The sequence below is a fragment of the Mus musculus genome, chromosome 5 (assembly GCF_000001635.26).
Source record: "Mus musculus strain C57BL/6J chromosome 5, GRCm38.p6 C57BL/6J".
NCBI classification, from domain to species: Eukaryota; Metazoa; Chordata; class Mammalia; order Rodentia; family Muridae; genus Mus; species Mus musculus.
Window position 1 is genome coordinate 86,611,510 of NC_000071.6, and position 21,278 is coordinate 86,632,787.

A 21,278-nucleotide genomic window follows, 5' to 3' on the forward strand; every position below is an offset into this window, starting at 1 on the left:
CAGTGGGCTTTTAAAAAATGAATTTGGGAGGGAAAAGTCATGGGGGGGCAGCTAGAAGGCAGATGGATTTTATATATATATATGAAATTTTCAAACTGCTAAGAAGAATAAAAAGAGGTAACTATTTAAAAAGAAAACACTTAAGAATACAGAAATGTGCAAAATAACAATCCACTCTAATCTCTTTTCTGGAAAAAGGACAGAAAGAAGCACAATCAGGAAATGTGAGTGTACTAGAGTTAGTTGCATTCCTAAACAGTGACAGTAACATCTGAAGTCTTAACTCTTCTGTAGTGAGGATTGGACCTCAGGATTCAGATACGTTAAGCAGGTTTACTACCACTGAGCTACATCCTCAGCCTGCATCATTTTTACATTCTTACATTTTTACAGGCTTCCAAAGTTGCCCAGGCTGATCTGTAATTCACTCTGAAGCTTAAGTAGCCCTTGAACTTGAGAATCTCCCATCTAACCCTCTTGAATAACTGACACTATAGGCTACACCACAAGGCTTGCTCTCTGAATCTTATTTTCTAGAAAGACAGATTTGGATAAGTGAATAGGTAAATAATTAGGTAGGTAGGTGGGTAGGTAGATGATAGATAGATAGATAGATAGATAGATAGATAGATAGATAGATGATAGATAGATAGATAGATAATGATAGATAGATAGATAGATAGATTAGAAGATAGATAGATAGATAGATAGATAGATAGATAGATAGATAGATAGATAGATAGATAGATAGATAATGATAGATAGATAGATAGATAGATAGATAGATAGATAGATAGATAGATGAGTCTTTCTTGGAGTTGTTTTGTTTTGTCAACTTGATACAAGCTAGTCATTTGGGAAGAGATAATTTCAATTAAGATTGGCATGTAAACAAATCTGTATGGTATTTTCTTGACTGATGATTGATAGAGGAAGGTTCATCTCACTGAAGGTGGTGCTAGCCCTGGGAGGTTGGTCCTGGATGGGACAAGAAATCAGTCTTAGTGAGCCATGGCGAGCAAACCAGTAAGAGTGTTCCACCATGGTGTCTGTTTCGGTTCCTGACTTCATGATCTTGCCCTGAATTTTTTGTCCTGACTTTCTTTCATGATTGACTACAAGTGTAAGCTGAAATAAACCCTGTCCTCCTCAAATTGATTTTGGTTATGGTGTTTATCACAATTACAGATACCAAACTAAAGCACATAGATGACAGACAGACATGCAAGCAGACAGACAGACTCATAATAGTAGAAAGACAGTAGATAGATGGAAGAATGATCATTTCAGGACTTGAATTGGGATTGGGACCTATTAATATGTTTATCAGTTAGATATATTGACAGCATGATTTTTATTTATGGCATATCCAATTTTTTTCTAAGCAAAATTCACTTTCATAGGACTCATCATAGATACATTGAAAGCAAACCAATCAAGATCTATTGATACAGAAATATAAGTTGATTAGATTATGTTACCTTACACATGGGTCCATCCCATAAATACAGTAAACCTCAGTGGAAAATTTCATAGGCAAGGCTAGTCCAAAATATATGGAAAAATCACTTCTGCGTTTCAGAAGTCTTGATGGAACATGGTTCCTCACATTATATTTTACTTTGTCTTATCTTTCTTTTTCTTTCATTTTGTTTTTATTTTGCACACTGTACTACTATGTGAGCAAAAACTAAGATGATTCTAGTGATTTATACTCTAGAAAGAGAAAAGAGAGATGTGGAAAGTGGAGATGAGGATGAGGAGAGTGAAAGAGATGGATGGAGTGACAAAGAGAGAAGAAGAAAAGAGAAGCAGAAGAAGGAGACCCAGGGAGAAGACAGGGAAATGACAAGGCAGTGAAGTGTGAAGAAAATGGAGGAAAGAGAAGAGAGATAGCCATCCAGCTCACACAGAAATATTATGCTGACCATATTGCTCAGGTTTACATGGTTTTTAGTGAAAATATATAACCTATATTTTGTATAAATAAATGTATATCATTCCATGCACATAGTTCTTATATGGTTCCATGTTTCTCTTTTTAAAAAACTATTAGATAGTTATATTAGGAGAGTTCTTATTTAAATATATATACTCATTCAAAATAATCAAACAACTTGCTTGTCTTTGAACTTTCTTAAATCAAGAATATTTCTAAGTATTGTACTAAACTTTCGTTTGTTGATGCACTTAATCGTTAAACTCCCTGCTATATGTCAAGTAGCAAGCTAACTAGAGAGAAAGGTAGAGCAAGTAGAGCATTCATGTCTGTCTGAAACAACCTTACAGTTGATAAAGGAAGGGCAACATCAGGGGGATAATCGTAGCAGGTCTGTGATAGCAGCTAGGTATTTAGTACAAGGTGTTATCACAGCATACACTAAGCCTTACCAAGACAATAGGATTCAGAGAAGAAGAAAAAAAAAAGATCCGCACTTCCAGTCCAGCCAGCACAGTGGTAGATAGGGCACAGAGTAGGCTGACACCCCCACCCCCAGCTACCCACAAGACCCGCCACAGGATCTTAAGACCTCTGGCGAGTGGAACACAGCTTCTGCTACAATCCAATTGTGCCGGACCTGAGACTGCATTAATTAGGGAAGCAGAAAACCCAGCCTGATCAGGGGCACAAGTCCCTTCTGGTCCGGCCAGCACTGGGGTAGCTAGGGCACGGAGTTGGCTGACACCCACCAGCTACCCACAAGACACTCCATGGGATCTTAAGACCTCTGGTGAGTGGAACACAGCTGCTGCTCCAATCCAATTGCGCCGGACCTGAGACTGCATTAATTAGGGAAGCAGAAAACCCGGCCTGATCAAGGGGCACAAGTCCCTTCTGGTCCACACCAGCTCAGGGGTACCTTGGGCGTGGAGTCTGCAGACACCCATAAGGTATAAACAGGAACCTCCATGGGATCTTAAGACCTCTGTGAGTGGATCACAACTTCTGCCAGGAGGCAGGCTCGAACACCAGATATCTGGGCACCTTCCCTGCAAGAGGAGAGCCTACCTGCAGAGAGTACTCTGAGCACTGAAACTCAGGAGAGAGCTAGTCTCCCAGGTCTGCTAATAGAGGCTATCATAAACACCTGAGGAACAAGAAATAACCAGAGACAACTACAACAACTAACTCCAGAGATTACCAGATGGTGAAAGGCAAACGTAAGAATCTTACTAATAGAAACCACTCACCATCATCAGAACACAGCACTCCCACCCCACCCAGTCCTGGGCACCCCAACACACCCGAAAAACTAGCCTCGGATTTAAAAGCATATCTCATGATGATGGTAGAAGACATCAAGAAGGACTTTAATAATTCACTTAAAGAAATACAGGAGAACACTGCTAAACAGGTAGAAGACCTTAAAGAGGAAGCACAAAAATCCCTTAAAATATTGCAAGAAAACTCGACCAAACAGGTGATGGAATTGAATAAAACCATCCAAGACATAAAAAGGGAAGTAGACACAATAAAGAAAACCCAAAGTGAGGCAACGCTGGAGATAGAAACCCTAGGAAAGAAATCTGGAACTATAGATGCAAGCATCAGCAACAGAATACAAGAGATGGAAGAGAGAATCTCAGGTGCAGAAGATTCCATAGAGAACATCGGCACAACAATCAAAGAAAATACAAAATGCAAAAAGATCCTAACTCAAAACATCCAGGAAATCCAGGACACAATGAGAAGACCAAACCTACAGATAATAGGAGTAGGTGAGAATGAAGATTTTCAGCTCAAAGGGCCAGCAAATATCTTCAACAAAATTATAGAAGAAAACTTCCCAAACCTAAAGAAAGAGATGCCCATGAACATACAAGAAGCCTACAGAACTGCAAATAGACTGGACCAGAAAAGAAATTCCTCCCGACACATAATAATCAGAACAACAAATGCACTAAATAAAGATACAATATTAAAAGCAGTAAGGGAAAAACGTCAAGTAACATATAAATGCAGGCCTATCAGAATTACACCAGACTTTTCACCAGAGACTATGAAAGCCAGAAGATCCTGGACAGACGTTATACAGACCCTAAGAAAACACAAATTCCAGCACAGGCTACTATACCCAGCCAAACTCTCAATTACCATAGATGAGGAAACCAAAGTTTTCCACGACAAAACCAAATTCACACATTATCTTTCCACGAATCCAGCCTTTCAAAGGATAATAACAGAAAAACAAAACAAAACAAAACAAAAACAATACAAGGATGGAAACCATACCCTAAAAAGCAAGAAAGTAATCCCTCAACAAACCAAAAAGAAGATAGCCACAAAAACAGAATGCCAACTCTAAAAACAAAAATAATAGGAAGCAACAATTACTTTTCCTTAATATCTCTCAATACCAATGGACTCAAATCCCCAATAAAAAGACATAGACTGGCTACACAAATGACCCAACATTTTGCTGCTTACAGGAAACCCATCTCAGAGAAAAAGACAGACACTACCTCAGAATGAAAGGCTGGAAAACAATTTTCCAAGGAATATGGTCTGAAGAAACAAGCTGGAGTAGCCATTCTATTATCGAATAAAATCCATTTCCAACCCAAAGTTATCAAAAAAGACGAGGAGGGACACTTCATACTCATCAAAGGTAAAATCCTCCAAGAGGAACTCTCAATTCTGAATATCTATGCTCCAAATTCAAGGGCAGCCACATGCATTAAAGAAACTTTAGTAAAGCTCAAAGCACATATTGAACCTCACACAATAATAGTGGGAGACTTCAACACACCACTTTCATCAATGGACAGATCGTGGAAACAGAAACTAAACAGGGACACAGTAAAACTAACAGAAGTGATGAAACAAATGGACTTAGCAGATATCTACAGAACATTTTATCCGAAAACAAAAAGATATACCTTCTTCTCAGCACCTCATGGTACCTTCTCCAAAATTGACCATATAATTGGTCACAAAACAGGCCTCAACAGATACAAAAATATTGAAATCGTCCCATGCATCCTATCAGACCACCATGGACTAAGGCTGATCTTCAATAACAACATAAATAATGGAAAGCCAACATTCACGTGGAAAATGAACAACACTCTTCTCAATGATACCTTGGTCAAGGAAGGAATAAAAAAAGAAATTAAAGACATTTTAGAGTTTAATGAAAATGAAGCCACAGCATACCCAAACTTATGGGACACTATAAAAGCATTTCTAAGAGGGAAACTCATAGCTCTGAGTGTCTCCAAAAAGAAACTAGAGAGAGCACACACTAGCAGCTTGACAACAAACCTAAAAACTCTAGAAAAAAAGGAAGCAAATCCACCCAAGAGGAGTAGACAGCAGGAAATAATCAAACTCAGGGGCAAAATCAACCAAGTGGAAACGTTAAGAACTATTCAAAAAATCAACCAAACAAGGAGCTGGTTCTTTGAGAAAATCAAAAGAGATAATCCCTTAGCCAGACTCACTAGAGGGCACAGGGACAGCATCCTAATTAACAAAATCAGAAATGAAAAGGGAAACATAACAACAAACCCTGAAGAAATCAAAAAAACCATCAGATCCTTCTACAAAAGGCTATACTCAACAAAACTGGAAAACCTGGAGGAAATGGACAAATTTCCAGACAGATACCAGGTACCAAAGTTAAACCAGGATCAAGTTAATGATCTAAACAGTCCCATATCCCCTAAAGAAATAGAAGCAGTCATTAATTGTCTCCCAACCAAAAAAAGCCCAGGACCAGATGGGTTTAGTGCAGAGTTCTATCAGACATTCAAAGAAGATCTAATTACAGTTCTGCACAAACTATTCCACAAAATAGAAGTAGAAAGTACTCTAACCAACTCATTCTATGAAGCCACAATTACTCTGATACCTAAACCATAGAAGGCTCCAAAAAGGTAGAGAACTTCAGACCAAATTCCCTTATGAATATCGATGCAAAAATACTCAATAAAATTCTTGCTAACCGCATCCAAGAACACATCAAAACAATCATCCATCCTGACCAAGGAGGTTTTATTCCAGGGATGCAGGGATGGTTTAATTAATGAAAATCGGTCAATGTAATCCATTATATAAACAAACTCAAACACAAAAACCACATGATCATCTCGTTAGATGCTGAGAAAGCATTTGACAAAATCCAACCCCCATTAATGATAAAAATCTTGGAAAGATCAGGAATTCAAAGCCCATACCTAAACATGATAAAAGCAATCTACAGCAAACCAGTAGCCAACATCAAAGTAAATGGTGAGAAGCTGGAAGCAATCCCACTAAAATCAGGGACTAGACAAGGCTGCCCACTTTCTCCCTACCTATTCAACATAGTACTTGAAATCCCTGCCAGAGCAATTCAACAACAAAAGGAGAACAAGGGGATACAAATGGGAAAAGAAGAAGTCAAAATATCACTTTTTGCAGATGATCTAATAGTATATATAAGTGACCCTAAAAATTCCACCAGAGAACTCCTAAACCAGGTAAACAGCTTTGGTGAAGTAGCTGGATGTAAAGTTAACTCAAACAAGTCAATGGCCTTTCTCCACACAAAGAATAAACAGGCTGAGAAAGAAATTAGGGAAATAACACTCTTCTCAATAGTCAGAAATATTATAAAATGCCTTGGCGTGACTCTCACTAAGGAAGTGAAAGATCTGTATGATAAGAACTTCAAGTCTCTGAAGAAAGAAATTAAAGAAGATCTCAGAAGATGGAAATGGATTTCTCATGGATTGGCAAGATCAATATTATAAAGATGGCTATCTTGCCAAAAGCAATGTACATATTCAATGCAATCCCCATCAAAATTCCAACTCAATTCTTCAACAAATTAGAAGGAACAATCTACAAATTCATCTGGAATAACAAAAAAAACCTAGGATAGCAAAAACTCTTCTCAAGGATAAAAGTACCTCTGGTGGAATCACCCTGCCTGACCTAAAGCTTTACTACAGAGCAATTGTGATAAAAACTGCATGGTACTGGTATAGTGACAGACAAGTAGACCAACGGAATAGAATTGAAGACCCAGAAATGAACCCACACACCTATGGTCACTTGATCTTCGACAAGGGAGCTAAAACCATCCAGTGGAAAAAATACAGCTTTTTCAACAAATGGTGCTGGCACAACTGGCGGTTATCATGTAGAAGAATGCAAATTGATCCATTCCTATCTCCTTGTACTAAGGTCAAATCTAAATGGATCAAGGAGCTCCACATAAAACCAGAGACACTGAAACTTATAGAGGAGAAAGTGGGGGAAAGCCTCGAAGGTATTGGCACAGGGGAAAAATTCCTGAATAGAACAGCAATGGCTTGTGCTGTAAGATCGAGAATTGACAAATGGGACCTAATGAAACTGCAAAACTTCTGCAAGGCAAAAGACACCGTCAATAAGACAAAAAAGCCACCAACAGATTGGGAAAGGATCTTTACCTATCCTAAATCAGGTAGAGGACTAATATCCAATATATATAAAGAACTCAAGAAGGTGGACTCCAGAAAATCAAATAACCCCATTAAAAAATGGGGCTCAGAGCCAAACAAAGAATTCTCACTTGAAGAATATCAAATGGCTGAGAAACACCCGAAAAAATGTTCAGCATCCTTAATCATCAGGGAAATGCAAATCAAAACAACCCTGAGATTCCATCTCACACCAGTCAAATGGTTAAGATAAAAAATTCAGGGGAAAGCCGATGCTGGCAAGGATGTGGAGAAAGAGGAACACTCCTCCACTGTTGGTGGGATTGCAAGCTTGTACAACCACTCTGGAAATCAGTCTGGCAGTTTCTCAGGAAAATGGACATGATACTACAGGAGGATCCCGCAATACCTCTCCTGGGCATATATCCAGAAGATGTCCCAACCGGTAAGAAGGACACATGCTCCACTATGTTCATAGCAGTCTTATTTAAAATAGCCAGAAGCTGAAAAGAACCCAGATGCCCCTTAACCCAGGAATGGATACAAAAATTGTGGTACATTTACACAATGGAGTACTACTCAGCTATTAAAAAGAATGAATTTATGAAATTCCTAGGCAAATGGTTGGACCTGGAGGGCATTATCCTGAGTGAGGTAACCCAATCACAAAGGAACTCAAATGATATGTACTCACTGATAACTGGATATTAGCCTAGAAACTTAGAATAACCAAGATATAAGTTCCAATTTGCAAAACACATGAAACTCAAGAAGAATGAAGACCAAAGTGTGGACACTTTGCCCCTTCTTAGAATTCGGAACAAAACACCCATGGAAGGAGTTACAGAGACAAAGTTTGGAGCTGAGACAAAAGGATAGACCATCTAGAGACTGCCATATCCAGGGATCCATCCCATAATCAGCCTCCAAACCCTGACACCATTGCATACACTAGCAAGATTGTGCTGATAGGACCCTGATATAGCTGTCTCTAGTGAGACTATGCAGGGGCCTAGCAAACACAGAAGTGGATGCTCACAGTCAGCTATTGGATGGATCACAGGGCCCCCAATGGAGGAGCTAGAGAAAATACCCAAGGAGCTAAAGGGATCTGCAACCCTATAGTGGGAACAACATTATGAACTAACCAGTACCCTGGAGCTCTTGACTCTAGCTGCATATGTATCAAAAGATGGCCTAGTCGGCCATCACTGGAAAGAGAGGCTCATTGGACTTGCAAACTTTATATGTCCCAGTACAGGGGAACACCAGGGCCAAAAAGTGGGAGTGGGTGGGTACGGGGGGTGGGTGGAAGGGCAGGGGGGACTTTTGGGATAGCATTGGAAATGTAAATGAGGAAAATACCTAATTAAAAAGAAAGACCTAATATATATATGAATGTGTGTGTGTTTGTATACATATATATGTATGTGTATATATATTTATAGAGATGATCATATATATAGTTTCATTATTTTTTTAAATTAGCTTAGTTAGTCCTTTTCTTTTAGTATGCCAAATAAGAATATTTTCATCTAAAAACCCCATATTACAGAGATGCAAATAAAATTCTTCAGAAACTTATCTCATTTTTATAGAATATTTAATTCGTATATTGCTATAATTCATCAGGTTTAATCCCAAAAAGGGGCATGGCAGAAAACTTCAAGGAATTTTTAACCTAATGCTTTATTCTTTATGTTACACAGAGACACATGAACTCGTGTTGGGTTCTAAAAGCAGAATTCCACTTCAATTCCTGTTTTGCAGCCTAAAATCACCCATTTCTCCCCATTTACTCTCTCAGTTCATGTTTATTTAATGTCCATTTAGACAGTATAGGACTTTAGGCTCAAGATTTCTAATAACCCATAAAAATTACGATAAAATTTAATCTGATTCAAAGTTTAACTATCTGACAAAAAATAAGTTGATTTTGCTTTATACCCTCAGATAATATGGGGAACTTTTGTGTTACTATAAGAGATTAATGTTTATATTAATTTTGAAAAATTTAAACCAGACAGAGAAGACATTTAAATAGTATCTTTTATAAGATTTTCAGGTGAAAAAATATTTTTATCCTTTTAAATCTGAGGTTATATTTACATTATTTCTCTCATCCCTTTCTTTCCTTCAAGCCCTTCCATGTACATACTAATATGAGTGAGAGATTCTGGCTCAGGGAATAAGGTGGTGGAGGATAAAGCAGGACTCTGACCTCCTCCTATATTCATAGGTATTCACACAGCACATGTGCACACACCCCTAAGAAGTACTTTATTTCAAATGCAGTGATAACACCTATTTTACACATATAATGAAGTACTTTACAGACGTAAAGCACAGTTAAATGTGATGGCTTATCCAACTCTTTTGCTTTTATATCATCTGCATTCTTCTATCCCTCTTCCCTTAAAATACTTCTTCCCCCTCAATATCTATGCTCTCTTTCTAGTTGCCTGAAATCTACAGCAGTGTAAATTAAGCACACACATCTAAAGACTGGACACTAAGATCTTCATGGATGTTGCCCTGGGTTAACTCACCTTTGTGATGTTTTCTAGCATCGCTCATTTATTATAAACTTTCCTTTTCAACTGAGCAATGTTGGAGGGAATTTAAGTTGTAAGAAGGATGGGAGGGTAGAGCAGACATAAGGGAAAACTAACACAAACAATTTGAAAAAGATTTATCACAACCTATCATTTTTATAAGTGTCATATGTAATTTCATATATCCATATAAAATGTTTTAATTGTAATTACCCTACACAAAGGATTATGCTCAACCCAAAAGCCATAGTTTACCCAATAAAGAGATGAATGCCAGATATAGAAAGCCTTCCCTAAGCTGTTGGTTGGAGATCTACTAAAGATCTACCCAAACAATGTACATTATTGTCACTGTTCCTGGTTGTCTACCAGAACTTGATGGTAGTGTTCTTTTGCTAGACAAAATACATTTTAGAGACAAGACAGGAGAAAATCAAAATGGTAAGGGCCAGGAAGCTTGCTCCATGTTGACTATCTTTCATTACACTAGGGGGTGCTATGCCAGTCTCGGGTAAGGGTAGAAGTTATCATCAGTCTTACCCAGCTTTGAACTACAATAATGGCTGATATAGTAAGCAAAACATGACCCTGGTGAAATAGTGGCATCTCTGTTAAGATGGCAAGCAAACATTTTCTGAATGGATCTAAAACCAACTCCACAGAAGCAAACATTAGCATGGCACTGCAAATATAGCCAAGAAACCATGATGAAGAAGTTCTTGGATCCTAGGAGTGAAGCTACTACAATCATTCTGTCAAACGGGCACAGTATCAAATTACCCTCTAAATCCATATCTTTCTACCTGTAAATTAGTGTAGCTCTCAAACCTCACTAGTGAACTGGCATTATGTGCTGGGTTATAGTCAGTGTAAAATTACACAAGTTATAAAGTACAGAGAATAAGTAATTCTGAGTATTCATGTCGTCATCAATAACACTGCCCTTATGAAGGCCCAGAGAGTTCTGTGGAAAGAAAGACTGTAAGAGCCAGAGGCTGGGGAAAAGCACAATGAACAATGCCTTTTAGATATGTCAAGACTGTTGTACTTGTAAACTCACAATGGCAGAGGTTGTTTGAATTAGACCTGCAAAATATTGAGTCCATCAATTTCATATCACAAGGTGTAAGGATTCAGAGTCTATAGCCCTAATTGATGAAATATTTGTAGATAAGGGCTTCTTGGAAGAGAGTCTGTTTTTTTTTTTAAAGAGGGTGTCCCCTAGTAGACTGACAGTTTAGATGGTTTAATTTTTTTTTAAAAAAGAGCATGAAGTTTGGGTGGAGATAAGTAGGGGTACATTTAGGAAGAGTTGGGTATAGATATAGGGGTGAAAATGATCAAATCATATTGTATAAAATATTCAGAGAATTGATTAAAATTTTTAAGAACTATGGTGACCTAAAGAAACTTTCTGATCAATCATACTACTCTCAGATGACATTAACATATCAATATTATGCATGATACATTAACTTACATGAATTAACTTGATGACATATTAGCATAAGTGTGTTTATTAGAATTTTGCAAATGTTTATTTCTCACCTTTTTGTAAACTGCATTTTGTATTGATTTAAAGCTATATTGAAGTATATTAATAAAATAGCATATGATTATAATTTAAAGTCAACATGTAGAAATTTGGAGCCCATACCAAAAATTATTTTCCTGATAATACATAGCAAATTCATTTGGGGATAGTGATTTATTTTATTTTTAAATTAACATTCTTCTACACTGCTGCCCTTTCTACTTATAACACAATTTTATAATATAAAGGAGCTTGATTCTTTCAACATATTCCAAAAGTTAGTCCTCAGGCAACACACTAAGGAGACTATCATAGTATTAATTGTGATAACATGCCTTTTCATTTCTTAGAAATAGGTGCTCAGAAGATGGAAAAATCTCCCATGCTCATGGATTGGCAGGATCAATATAGTAAAAATGACTATCTTGCCAAAAGCAATCTACAGATTCAATGCAATCCCCATCAAAATTCCAACTCAATTCTTCAATGAATTAGAACGAACAATCTGCAAATTCATCTGGAATAACAAAAAAAACTAGGATAGCAAAAACTCTTCTCAAGGATAAAAGAACCTCTGGGGGAATCACCATGCCTGACCTAAAGCTTTACTACAGAGCAATTGTGATAAAAAAAAAAAACAACAACAACAACAAAAACAAACAAACAAACAAAAAAACTGCATGGTACTGGTACAGAGACAGACAGGTAGACCAATGGAATAGAATTGAAGGCCCAGAAATGAACCCACACACCTATGGTCACTTGATCTTTGACAAAGCTAAAACCATCTACTGGGAAGAAAGACAGCATTTTCAACAGATGGTGCTGGCAAAACTGGTAGTTATCACGTAGAAGAATGTGAACTGATCCATTCTCATCTCCTGTACAAAGCTCAAGTCTAAGTGGATCAAAGTACTCCACATAAAACCAGAGACACTGAAAGTTATAGAGGAGAAAGTGGAGAAAAGTCTCGAAGATATGGGCACTGGGGAAAAATTCCTAAACAGAACAGCAATGGCTTGCTCTGTAAGACTGGGAATAGACAAATGGGACCTCATAAAATTGCAAAGCTTCTGTAAGGCAAAAGACTCAATAAGACAAAAAGGCCACAAACAGATTGGGAAAGGATCTTTACCAAACCTAAATCAGATAGGGGACTAATATCCAATATATATAAAGAACTCAAGAAGATGGACTCCAGAAAAATCAAATAACCCTATTAAAACCCCTATGGGGTACAGAGCTAAACAAAGAATTCTTAACTGAGGAATACTGAAGGGCTAAGAAGCACCTGAGAAAATGTTCAACATCCTTAATCATCAGGGAAATGCAAATCAAAACAACCTTGAGATTCCACCTCACACCAGTCAGAATGGCCAAGATCAAAAATTCAGGGGACAGCAGATGCTGGCGAGGATGTGGAGAAAGAAGGACACTCCTCCACTGCTGGTGGGATTGCAAGCTGGTACAACCACTCTGGAAATCAGTCTGGCTGTTCCTCAGAAACGTTGACATAGTACTACCAGAAGATCCAGCAATACCTCTCCTGGGCATATACCGAGAAGATGTTCCAACTTGTAATCAGGACACATACTCCACTATGTTCACAGCAGCCTTTTTTATAATAGCCAGAAGCTAGAAAGAACCCAGATGCCCCTCAACAGAGGAATGGCAACACAAAAAAAAAAAAAAAGAAAGAAAGAAAGAAAGAAAGAAAGAAAGAAAGAAAGAAAAGAAAAGAAAAGAAAAGAAAAGAAAAGAAAAGAAAAGAAAAGAAAAGAAAAGAAAAGAAAAGAAAAGAAAAGAAAAGAAAAGTGGAACTTTTACACATTGGAGTACTACTCAGCAATTAAAAAGAATGAATTCATGAAATTCTTAGGCAAATGGATGCATCTGGAGGATATCATCCTGAGTAAAGTAACCCAATCACAAAAGAACACACATGGTATGCCCTCACTGATAAGCATATATTAGCCCAGAAACTTAGAATATCCAAGATACAATTTGCAAAATACATGAAACTCAAGAAGAAGGAAGACCAAAGTGTGGATACTTTGCTCCTTCGTAGAATGGGGAACAAAAGACCCATGGAAGGAGTTACAGAGACAAAGTTTAGAGCTGAGATGGGAGGAAAGACCATCCAGAGACTGCCCCACCAGGGAATCCATCTCATATACAACCACCAAACCCAGACACTATTGCATATGCCAGAAAGATTTTGCTGACAGGACCCTGACATAGCTCTCTTTTATGAGGCTATGCCAATGCCTGGCAAATACAGAAGTGGATGCTTCCAGTCATCTATTGGGTGGAACACAGGGCCCACAATGAAGGAGCTAGAGAAAGTACCCAAGGAGCTAAAGGGTCTGCAACCCTATAGAAGGAACAATAATATGAACTAACCAGTATCCGCCCCCCCCCCCCAGAGCTGTGTCTCTAGCTGCATATGTAGCAGAGGTTGGCCTAGTCAGCCATCAACGGGAGGAGAGGCATTTGGTCTTGCAAAGATCATATGCCCCAGTACAGGGGAATGCCAGAGCCAGGAAGCAGGAGTGAGTGGTTTGGGGAGCAGGGCACGGGGGAGGGTATAGGGGGCTTTGGGGATAGCATTTGAAATGTAAATGAAGAAAATATCTTATAAAAATGCCTTATTAAAAAAAGAGAAAGAAATATGTTGCTGTTACACTTGACAGACTTTCCCTGCCTTTTTTCCACAGGCAGGAATTGATTTGGAGATCTTCACTAATCATATTTCTCTGAAATATACTCTAAAAGTTCCTCTAAGAAGCAAATGCAGACTGGTAACAGTGGTGTGCGTTTGTTTCTCATACATTAGTTATTTGATCTTTTAGACAAATGAAGGTATAAACCTTATTCTTAATATAAACAACATAATCATAACCATTCCCCAAGAAACAAATGGATAGCTGATTTCAACCTGGAATTCTTCCTCCCAGCTACTTTTGTGTGTTCTACTTTGAAAATGAAGAAACATTCCTGTCCACAATTGATACCATGTAATCACTTAAAATTTGTAGTTGGCAAACAGCTTTAATGCATTTTGATACAATCCTTTCATGTCTCAGAGATTGAGAATTCACTAACTCTCCTGAAATCCTTGACTTTGCTTCACATCTTCAAGCCCTCAAGATAGAGATCTCTGCTTTAGGGGCTCTGGTAATTTCTTTTCCAAGCAATTTTTCATTCATTACTGAATACATTCTCAGGACTTTGTAGAATATTCTTCTATTCAGGTAATTCCAAAATTTATATATCTACTCACCTGTGATTATAGTCTTGTAGACACCCACAAATAAGTCTTTGTTTCATTATCTTGCCAGAGTCTTGTTCAACTACATTTTAAATAAATTTTAATCCTCTATTATATACCTGACACTGTGCCTGGCATTGTACAAAGGTGAACATGTTAAATGTGTTGTTATGTGGCTGTTAGAGAATATAGTCTTGGCTCTTTCTGCTTTTCTATCTTAGTCACTATGCTTAGTTTCAATTGACTGCTTTCAAAATTCATACAGCATGCTTGATTCACAGTTTAATTTCACTCTTTGCATGCAGCCAAAACATTTCATAATCATTTTCCATAGTGTTGTTTTGTGCATGTAGTCTCTTTCCAGACTAGTTTATAGTTTTAGAGAAGATTTCTGGCACAACTTTATGACTATTGTTCTTTTCTCTTATCAATACAATCCATCCTAATTTAAAAATCAGTTACCCATCATTTGGCATAGAATTACAGCTTTCATTAATGACATGACCTAAAGGAAATCTTTTTCCCTTATATTTTTTCTGTCAAGTATTTTGTCACAACAATAATCCAATCAATACATGCCTGAATACAATTCAAAATCCTCTAAGAAGCAAAGTCTTCCTAAGGCATTTTCCAAGATACATCTATCATGAACTTTCAAGTTTTACTACACTTTGTCATGCTTAATGCATGTAATCATATTTTAACACTGTAATTCTCTTCTTCTATTATCAGTCTCCATCTGGTTGAGGTGTCCTCTCTATTATTTTGACTCATTTAAATATGTCTCTGTAATAAACCCAACTTAATTACCACTTTTTACTTATATCTTCAACAGCTTAGGTAGCAGTTTAAGTTGTTGGTTGCATACATACACTTTCATTCAAATCCTTGTTCTGCCAACAATGTATTTACGTCCCTTAAAACACTTGCTCTTCCTGTGCCTTAGTTTTTCACCCATATAAGAATGATGAAAATGTCATTTGTCCTTAGAATAATTAGAGTAACAAATTAAATGATGAATGTAAACTATTTGGAATATAAGACACAATAACTCAATAATCATTGCTGCTTCAAGAATTATTTAGCAATGGTAATAAATTCATCCACAACTCTAGTCCTCTCTTCTGGTAGACTGTTCTATTATTTATAAAAATGACAGAGAATGTGGACCTTAATGACATTCAGATTTTGGTCACTGATATCATCTTATGGTGTTCTGGGTCTGTCTCTTAAACATCATTTCAACCCTCAAAGAACAGAACCTGGAGATTTTACTTTTTGCCTTTCATCTCATATAAATTTTAAGCCCAGAGCAGGAAGTCCTTTAACAGTAAGTGGCTGAGTTATTACTATTCTGCTTCCCAGTGTAGTTCATATTTACCCTATGTGTAAGGTCTAGAGGTGTCTGTCCCTTCACTTTTTACTCTGATCTAGAAAATAAAAACATAACATTCTATAAATTAAATTAAATTGCTATCTCTCCAGAAATTTTTCAGTATTTATTTTTCTTTACTAGGGAATCCAGGAATCAGGTGATAAATTAGACTTAAGGCAGGATAGTCCTGTCTTTTAAAGACATGCATTGTTTTATCACTAGCCTACTGAGGTTTCTGTAGTGACTTATCTAAATATTCAGACTTGATCAAAGAAATCAGCTCTGGTATGAAATACCACGGGATATCTATTGCTGCTATAAAGCACTGGCACGTAAAAATTAGTACCATGTGGGATAGAAGCAACCTGTTCTACATACGGGAAATGGGGGCTTATACAACTTTTAAAGAACTGAAAAATTAAGGAAAAAATTAAAGTCGGCATGGTAATTTTCACTATGCACAGCAGTGCTAAGCAACATCATCGAAAAACACTCCTCCCTGTGGAAGCCACCTCCACTTACACCCACAAGCGTGCTACCTCCCACATCACTGCTTTGAAAACTATCCTTATAGAAAGTGGGTCTTTTCTGGTTCCTAACGGATTCTAAAATTTCTTAGAACAACTTTAAAGCAAAGAAACAAATAATTCGTATCACCTTTTTTTGTGTGTGTATATGTGCATACACATGTGTAAGGAAGTTGAGGACAGCTAGTAGGAGTCACTTCTCTCCTCACATTATATGGGGTCCAGGGATTAAACACAAATCATCAGGCTTGGTAGCAAATGAGCAGTCTTATTTTATATTAATAGTTTGCAACACTGGTTATGAAAAATATTGCTCTGATGTGGTGTTTAATCACAGAAAGATTTGTAGGATGAACTAGGTGGTTGCTGTAGGCTGTTGTCAACACGTTTTAATTCAAATCAGAAATCAACTAGATTCCTGGGTGAGGGCAGAAACTGAGGGCATTGATTTATGTGCTTTGATACAGAAGACATGGGCGACATGAGTAATAGATTGCAGAAGCTAATAGGCAGCTTGAGGAGTAGACATCACCCAGTGATACCCATCTTTGTCCTTCTGCGTTTTCTTTCTCCAAGTCTGACCCTGTTCTGAATACCATCTCTCAAGTTCTCCTTGACTCTTACTCTATCTACAGTGCATTGACTGCTCTCATCACTTCTGACCACTTTCATTGTCAATTCCAAACACACAGAACTATGAAGCTAATTTGTCTCTACCCTTTTTTTAAACCATGTGTTTTGTTTCTTTCGTCTCCAGTAAGTATAGTAATTCCCGGTTATTTCTCTCACCGTCTATGCATAACTCAGGGTGCCTGTCACCCGAGGTGTTACTCTGTGCTCATAGCTCACGAATGAAACCAGCAATGACACAACTTCTGCAGGTCAGGATTTCCTCTTGAAATCTATAGTTACATGCCCAATTAACAGCAAGATGAGAGGTTTCAACTGAATGACACATCTGCAGTATTACAAATTATTCTCTCTTATCTAGACTTTATCTCAGGATAGATACCTGTTGTAGACATGGGCAGTCATTATCATTTCCAGAATGTTATTATAAGCAAGTAAAGGTTTGTCACCTAACCTTAGGTAATGGTTTGAAGATGAGTTCCTGGTCTTGGTTCTGCATAATCATACAAATAGTTCATGTCAAGTGAGATGAACCTAAACTTATTTCTATAGGGACTGCAGGGGATGACCATAGCTAGATAGATGTACATCTTCTTAATAGCTAGTGTTACTTGAGACTTTAAGTTTTAATAATTAGTGTGTCTTAATGATGGTAAGGTGCTATGGCAAGACAGCATAAAAAGACATTCAGTGACTAAAGAACTGATGAAAAATGCTATTTTCAGGAGATGGACATTTAATTATGATAAAACTGACATGCTGGTTAAACATTTCAAAATGACTTAATAAAACATAGAAACATACCAAATTTAATTATTTTACAAGTAGTTCCTTTTTTATTTAAAAAAATGTTACAAAGAGGGTATATTAATGCAAGCTTAAATACTATTTTATATGTGAAAGGGGCAATATATAATCATTTAAACAATATAGTACCTTAATGTAAACGTTCATATTAGCTTCAAGATTGGAAAGAAGGTGAGTAGTGTGAAAAGAGTAAAAAGAAAAATGTATGGAAAATAGTCTAAGAAATGATAAACTTAAAAATAGTCAGAATGTTCTCAGATCAAAGTATTCAGCTACTTTTTGTTTGTAATTCCTCAGAATCACTAGATAAGATAGCAATATTACCTAAATAAACTTTGCAAATACATGGGTATGTAATATATATGGTGAGAGATACATAAAGAAGAGCATTCCTCTATGTAATTGAGGAAAATACGTAATAATAAAAAGTATTTTAAAAAAGAAGAGATTATACATTATACATATATATCATGTACATGTATGTATACATATACACATACATATACATGTGCATATAGGTATATTTACTCACATATATAGAAATAGATGTTCATGTATATATTGGATGTTCATATATATATATGCATATATATATATTTATTTATTTATCAATGAGGAGAGTAAAATCATGGAAATCTAAACTAAGCTTCCAAACTTGACTTTCAACAACATACTTGCCAATCTCTAATTTACAGCTTAAAACCATTGATTTAGTGAAATAAAACCCTCCTGGCATGCTGAAGAAGTAGGCAAAACTTTCAATGATTGCTTTTCAGGTTTGTGTAGTTGATATAAATAGTCCTCCAGTATTTGTCCTCAAGGTTAAAGACTGTACATAGAAGTGTGTGTGTGTGTGCAACAATAGTGTATAAATAGGGAAAAGACAGCGGAGAGTGCTTTTACTGAGGAAACTCAGCACAGTCCTGAATTAGCAGCATGAAATGTGCTGTGTTTCCTTTCTGTCTCTGGATCTCTTATTCCATCTTTGTCATGAGGAAATTCAGATGACATCATTCCTGATATTCTTTTCTATTCTAAAAATAATTATATTTCCATGACAAAATGATCTTTAAAAGGTTGTCATAAGGGTCAAAATAATTCTGCTCCCTAAGAGTATATATTATTACAGATTTTCAACCCAACTTTGGAAATTACTAAAATGTGAAGTGCCTCCGGTTGGCACATCAGCATTCATTACAGTTAAAATGCACTGCTGGTACACGGCATTACAGCCTTTGAACCCTCTGGCCTGCATAGTCATCACATGCATCATCAGGATGCTGAATACCAGATGTGTTGAGTCACTGGGTGAAAAAGAACAGCAGCACTTCTGTGGGCTTGTATATATTTTGATTCTAGCTGTAGGAATGATATATCAACACCCTATCATTACATGGTTCTTTTATGCCTGACTTTTCTTTAGTAAAATATTAAGCCTAATTTTTTTTCACATGATTTGATGTTAAGACATGTTTATACTATTGAAATTCATTGAATTATTTGCTATATTAGGAATCAACAACATTTACTACATTAGGAATTTAAACAAGAAAGTTACAGTACCAATTAATTTGTTCAAGGTCATGCTACAAAATAACTTAAAGTATCTCTTTCATTTTTTAAAATTAAGTTTTCCCAAAACTAATGGATTTCATTTTCAAACTAATAGGGCATGCTTCAGTTCTCCCTAAACTTTGAAAGGTATTCATTTCTTAACAGTTATTAATAGAATAAATTGTGGTGCCTTATTGTGTTATACTAAAACTCACTGGTTCTGCATACATGGTTGGTTCTTGTATTGTGCCTGATTTTATAATATTCACATAGGCATGCAAGCTGTTCTAAATAGTGACATATTTCATTATATAAAATCTATTATAACATCACAACCAAATTCATTCTGTAAAATTCTAAGTCGAGGAACAGTCAAGCTTACAAGCTTTAAATTTTCTTATTTTTACTTCAGAGTTCAAGTCTTATTGCTCATCAAAGTGAGAAACTCACTTACCTGACTTCTAACAAATTGTCTTATATAAATGTAAGTCTGAATATCTGCACCTCATCAATATTTTTTGCATACTCATTGTACTTTAGGATATTCTTTAGTATATCCCCACATGCTTCTCATTTTGTCACCCAGGCCATTCGTCAATATCTAAACCCATGGTCAATATTAATAAATTCAAACCTGTACTGCTTTGTGAGTAGCAGTCAGTCCTCCAGGAAGCTGGTTTTGATTTTTGTTTGTATATTTGTTTAATGTCCCTGTTCTGATTCTGACACAGTAAAATTGTTTTTATTAATTGCTGGTTTTGCAAATACAGTAAAAGTAGAGACTGGAATTTTTGTTTCTGTAAAATAGTTTCAACTTCAGCAACCCATGAAGAGTCTCAGGGCTCCTCAGAGGCATATGGGACAAGTTTGAGAAGCAGTGAATGAAACAGTTCATATACGATAATACAAATGTTTCCAGATATTTCTTAATTTACTGAAAGTAAATTTGTTAACAATAAATTAAAGCATAAAATTATTCATTAATATTTGAGCAGAAAAATTTTTCACCAACATTTTTAAACTAATCCTAAGAGTTTCTAAAATCACAGCCCTAAGAAACTAACACGAAGCGTAAGAGAGAAAACACAAGCGAATTTTAGCGCATGCACTAATCCCTGTACCATTTGCCATACCTTTTGGTTTATTACCTTGAAATTGTTCCTTCCTCACATAGCATGTGCTTCTTCAGTTTGCAGTTGTTGAAAATGACACTGGAATCTTTTTTCTGAGATCCAAAACAGACAAAGACATACACACACCCTTCTGTTCTTAGACTTAACCCTTTACCTCTGACTCAGCCATGGATTACGAGTCAATCAAAAGGGCTCTTGCCTGGAAGCCAAGTCACGTCATCTTTCCTTAGCCAATCATAAGTTCAGGCTACAATCAACTGCTGCTCAATTGAGACATTCATCTACCAGCCTGTAAGTACCACTGTCATTATTTATGGCTCTTTGCCAGATGGCTCCAGAATAGCAAATAACCCGTCAGGTTTTACAACTTTCAAAATATAGATAGGAAACACTGGACTCGTTTTATGTGTGCGTTATGTAATTTGTTCAGTCCCTAAGCTCATCAAAAGCAAAAACTGATCAAAGATGGAGTATCAATA

General features: G+C 36.7%; 1 protein-coding gene across 1 annotated transcript in view; it reads right to left on the reverse strand.

The window, feature by feature from the left end:
* Window positions 1-20,915, reverse strand: part of Tmprss11f (transmembrane protease, serine 11f) — a 111,199-nt gene extending 90,284 nt beyond the window's left edge. Inside the window, exon 1 of the mRNA NM_178730.3 lies at window positions 20,815-20,915. The gene's annotated coding sequence lies outside the window, so the exon portion shown is untranslated. The remainder of the gene's footprint in view (window positions 1-20,814) is intronic.
* Window positions 20,916-21,278: the final 363 nt, after the last annotated feature.